Consider the following 6,114-nt stretch of genomic DNA (forward strand, 5'->3'; position numbering starts at 1 on the left):
CAATGTAACAAGTACATAAATTGATTATTCACTTGAATGTAAACTTACTAGGTAATGAATTAAATATGATTGTCACCAGATGCATATAACTTTCACACATTAAATAATAGTATCGTCTATGTATCATCACTAAGGTTATTTAGTTGACAACAACCTAAACACATTACCTTATGGTAACACGAATACTTTGCGTTGAAATTGAACTTTACCGTCATTAAAAGTTGTTACTTTTTGTTTTCAAAAGTCTGCAATATCTGATTTTATATAATCTGGAATTAAATGATTCTCTTTAATTTGCTTTCTTGTCACTGCTGTTGAAGTCGACCAAGAACAGTTTAGGTTTTAAATTACCACGTTTCCTTTTAATTAGCAAGACTGTACAGTAGAGCCGTCTGCAATATAATTCATTTCATCAGCTGGCAATGTTCTTTAGAATTCAACAGTAGTATTTGTGCCATTTTTGTATTTGGTTTGAAAGCAGCCAAATTAGCAATGGCGTACAGTGTATGTTCTTCTAAGCTATTATTGACCAAGTACATGTTTTCCTTGACGTATAGCAAGTCATTCCTTGGTGGGGTTATGAATCATTGCAGATACAATTATACAGTTTCAAATCCATGTAGTTGTTATTTTGAATGCATTATCACATGGTAAGTGTATTTTAAATTCATACAGAGGCTTTTGAACTTAAAAGTGAAATTTGTAAACTGATTTAGCCGACTCTGGAACATTTCTGTCTCTCAAATGTCAAATTGACATTTCATAACCTGCTCATTCCATCGACATTGCCCAGTCTAGTTGATTATACTTCATGGCACGCTTGTGTCATACGTCTGATATGTATCATTTTATTATCCGTCAGTGGGTTGAATGAGGAGAAAAGAATTTCAATGTAGTAAATTTGTATCTCATTCAATATTTTAGAAATATTCTGGTTCGCCGGAGCATTAAACTTGGTCTAGCTACTGTTGTTATATGCTCACATATAAGTTTCTGTTAGTTTCGACCTCTAAACTTCTCATCTCCTCCACTTAAATGCCATAGTAATCTCATTTACTTTACGCAATATCTGGTCTATCCGTCTCCGTGTGAGATACCATCCTGAGGATGAAAATCGTTGATCTGATTGGACAAGCATTGTATTGCTGCTGCTTGTCAGCAAAGTCAAGGACTGGAAAACAAATGTTAGTCCATTTAATACTTCCATTTATTTTAGAAGCTAGATTCAATTACAACTACACATTTTGTAAAACTAGAATGTTACAATCTGTATATCCATTTACTTTTAAATTTGTAATGGTTTCTACATCACCAGTGTGCCGTACTAATTCCATCCTTATAAACTCGTTTTAAAACTGTTCTTTTAGTGATTCAATGCGATTGGAGATTTTATTGATATACTCAAATTATTCATGGTAAACATTTGTTTTCTGAAAAATGTATTTTTGATTGAGAAGTTGTGTGATTTGCAGCAAATCTTTCTTTGAATGAAATATAAGAGAAGTTGCAAATCATGATGACTGCGTCATCGTCTATTCGATTTTCATTGGCTTTGATTTTATTCCAGATCTCCCAGTCAAACGTGTACTTTTTGCATTTGTTTGTCAGCTCTTTATAAATGTAGTTTAAATCCATTTCTTATTCCTTAATGTTGTCATTTTCATTTCCTGGGTGATGTCATTTATTACCGTGACAAGACTTTGGCTACATTGAAGTTGCCATATCTGGTTTATCGTATGTACCATTTTATTATTTATTAACTGGTGACTTGTTTCCCCCTGGTCTCGTAATCAGTAATAATTAGCATGACGTGCAACACGGCGTTTATCTAATGCATTACTCGTATCACATCGGTCACACTCTAACAAAAATCAGTTTGTTAACACCTCTATAATTTTTGCTGATTGATAATGCTTCAAACGTTAATTGGTATCTGACATCATTTATATCATCTCCCGTTTTAGTTACTTTCTCGGACCAAACATAATTACTGTCACGATGTATTTGAACTTATCGTTGCATGCTAGCTACACTTATCTATCAATATAGTCAGTGTGAGACTAGTGATCAACATAAGTAAGTAAGACCCTTAGGTAGACAAATTATTCGCTTGTTTGTGTAGTGTCTAACCATATCGCTCAGATAACAAGTCTATTGACCCTGTAAAGTTGATGATAACTACGAGTTGTGCCATCAAGTTAGCCGAAGGCAATTTTACTTACTTGTCTATATCCAAAAGGTCATGTAATCCCTCCTCATATTTAACAATATTGATCATCATGCTATCATGTCTGATCAAGATTAATTCAGTGTTTCGTCATTGAATGTAATCTGAAAATTAGTACCTTTCTTGAAACAAAGCATCATATCTTATATCTGAAGTAGTCATATCTACGTTTGTCTTTTCTTGAAAGTTTTTTCAATCACGGCTAACCTAAACCACTCCGTCATCCCATCAACATTTGCAAGACAGAACACATTATCTGTTGTTTTAATGTAAATCTTTTTAAATATCGACACCATTTTTATAAAACACGTAGGTTGATTACAATGTATCTTTGCTCCATCATTTATTTTGTTCTAATAATTTACAATTCGGTAAATGTTGTCACTTTTAAAAACCACAACTGCAGCAAGGTGGTTGGTCATAATAATCACATGCACATATTACGGGTAGGTGAACATATTAGGTAGATAATGACAGCACCATAGAACAGTAATTTTAATTACCCACTGAATAGTTTTATTTTAGTTGTTGTGCCCACGCCAAAAAGATCAAGCACTTTTAAATGGAATCAGTCGACTCGTGATCTCAGTATTTCCTACTATCCCTTACGGCAGACGTTGCATTCAAAAGAGCTCAAGAAAGAACAACGATACAACAAGAGAGTAAACGGTGCGTCTACACCAGGTTAGTTGAGGAAGTAATAGAATTTGTGTAATATGTATGAAATCGTTTAAATATTATGAAAATGCTACAACCGATGCTATGTTATCTACTAGTAAATTAAACATTTGAATAAATATAACATTTGTGAAAATAGCATCACAAGCACCAAAAGTTTACGTCGGTAGGGAATCATTTTGAAAGATGTCAGTCATGCCACTTATCGGGTTGTGTCAGATGATTGATTCAACCCAAAGTAGCTGAACGACCTAATATATAAGACTATCATTTTATTTTGTTGATGAAAGCAACATCAATTTTAAAACAACCAAGACAAAATACATTGAGTAGCAAAACTGAGCAAATGAAGAGAATATGTTGGTTGATTCTGCAGGAACAAAGCTACTACTTGATCCAGGTAGGAATGATATATCACAATTTACCACTTGTCCCGAAAAAATTCCGTTCCTTTCTTTGCACGAGATTTGTATGCTTATGGACGATTTACGTTATTGTAGTATTTTACGAGTCAATATAGTACTGTGACTACACCGGGACATTGAGTAGCAAAACTGAGCAAATGAAAGGAATACTAATTTCGTTACTAAATAATCATGTATTTCAATTACAAGTGAAATCATTTATAAATAGTACATGTAAGGTAATTGCTTCTTACAAAAGTTTGATGAGTAATGTCTTATGTTTGAATAACTATCACAATGTAGATAATCATCTAAAAGGGTGGGAACTTAAGTTCTTGAATATAACAGTCGTTGAAGATCAATATGCGTTTGCCCTGCAGAAAGACCTTTTGATCATAACAGAACTACGATTTATCGATCTGCTAATAATGCAGTATTGCTGTCGAACATACTAACATGGAGAAAATTGATCATTAACTCGATGTTGAATGCCTCATTAATTCGCGCTGTATCACTTATTTTTTTATCTTACTTAGCTTGAAAATGACACACGTCGTCCTTTTTTCTGGCCTGGTCCGGATCAAACAAAAACTCTGTGGGACTTGTTTGATTCACATCCTAATGTTATCAGCTCGAACTGATACACTAATTCATATCAAATTAACAATTACTGTAGCATATCAACTAACTATACAATTGCTCTAACATATCATAATGATGTACATATGACACATACTCCAGTAGTCTCAGTAAGATCATTATTGTTTTAAAGGGGATGAAGTGTTAACAATACGTAGAATATCTACTTCAACTTTTATAACACTTCAACTTTTATAACACTTCAACTATTATAACACTTCAACTTTTATAACATCGATAGTAACCCAAGTTTTCTGGTGATCCATAAGGTATTCAATTCTTAGCTTCAATATTTGACGCAACGTCCAAAAAGACAAGGAACTCTGTCCTAAGGTTTCATGTGTGTGTGTGTGTGTGTGTGTGTGTATAATACATACATACATACATAGTCAGCTCATAATTTATTTATTTATTTATATAACACGAGTCCACAAATCTTTACGTTTTACGTAGTACTGAAAGTAAATCATATTTCTAGATAATATTCCTCAATCTTAGAACGGCAGTTATATTTTTCTTCGTGAAGAACCATTATGACTTGACTATTCTTATACATTGTATATATTGTTATATGATTATTTAACAAACCGGTGGTTAGAAATCCAGTTTGTATATACAAGACATGTTTGGGTGTGCATTTCATGTATGTATGAGCACGGAAACGTATGTATGTATAATACCCTGCTCATTATTATAATTGTGTTGTATTAGTAAACTTTTGTATAGAGGTCGACCAACATATGTTTAAATTTCTCTTTTCTTTCTTTCTTTCTTTTATTTCCTGGTGCGAAAGGTGCAGCATAGTTTTTCTGGAGATGTTGGAATTGTGTTGTACAGATGGTGAATACGTTTGACTTTGTAAATAATTAATGAAATACAAAACTTACATCAAGCTTTTATTCTATTTTATTTCCTTTCCTCTAGATAATTAAACCTAACAACTATATTCCTTTGTACCGAGATTAATCATGTATACAGTTGCGTAACACGCCTCACATACCCTTGATATATGTGGTCGGGCATACCCTCCCCCTTTCAATTCTTTAATATAAACCCTGTATTATCTAGGTGTATCAAACTTTTTTGAGCTGAATGCATGTTTGTTAGGATTTAGATAAAAAGTTGTTGTATCTGATTCGCACGATTCCTAATTCATGACATTATCAGCCATGTATGGATTATATAAGATATTCTAGTAACTAGTTCAGGCTGGAAGGTTTTAATGAAGTAAGACTAAACCGTATACCGTATTTACTTGGGGGTAATCAGTAGAACAATCAAGATAACCCTGATCTGCATGCGCATTATGCCACAGCAGATCAGGAGCATTGTTTTTATCACTTCGACCTATTAGTGAGTACAGACGGTATGGAACACTGTAGGCAAGTTCAACATTTTTAGTTTGATTGAAAAGAGGACTCAATGATATTCTCCCGGAGCTCTACCAGGATAAAACTTCATTTTCAAGCAGAAAGACAGGAGAAGACGGTCAGGTCGAATAAAAGCGTAATGACTCGTGGGATGAAGATACCGAATGATATGGTGTATACGTTAGAGCCAGCTGCACAGACCCAGACATGTCGGCGCATTATGTGGCGGTAGATCTGGTTCTGTGCAGTCTGTTAGGAGTTTTCATTTGAGCAAACAAAATAGACCATAATCTGCCAGTACATTGTGCTACGGTAGATCAGGGCATATGGTGCTGGCAATTTGAGCCGATTTATGAGCAAGCATAGACGGTAGTTAACCAGACCGATAATAACCATCTTGATTAACTAAAACAGTATTTCTTTAATCTACGATTTCTAATGTTTCTAGCAGCCTTTTATGTTCATTCAAAGACATCGAGTTTTGAAAATTAAATTTTCTTTCATCAATTATTAGTTGACATAATAAAGATGAAAAATGATCGTCATATTATGTTGATGTGTGACTTCAATACCTAAACTAAATGAGTTTCATACATTTTGCAAAGAGAGTGCTGCACTAATTTCTGCTCATTAGCAGACTTCTATCAATAAGATGCTTGTAAACTTAAAAAAACTATTGATGCTTCCTAAAATTAATATCGCAAACAATCAACTGATATGTCTTTGATATCTTTGGAATACTAAACGTTAGAACTGTTGGAGATTCTCTTAGAATCTACGTATGTTATTCTAATGG

Source organism: Sinohyriopsis cumingii, chromosome 2, assembly GCF_028554795.1.
Source record: "Sinohyriopsis cumingii isolate HCF-2022 chromosome 2, ASM2855479v2, whole genome shotgun sequence".
Taxonomy (NCBI): domain Eukaryota; kingdom Metazoa; phylum Mollusca; class Bivalvia; order Unionida; family Unionidae; genus Sinohyriopsis; species Sinohyriopsis cumingii.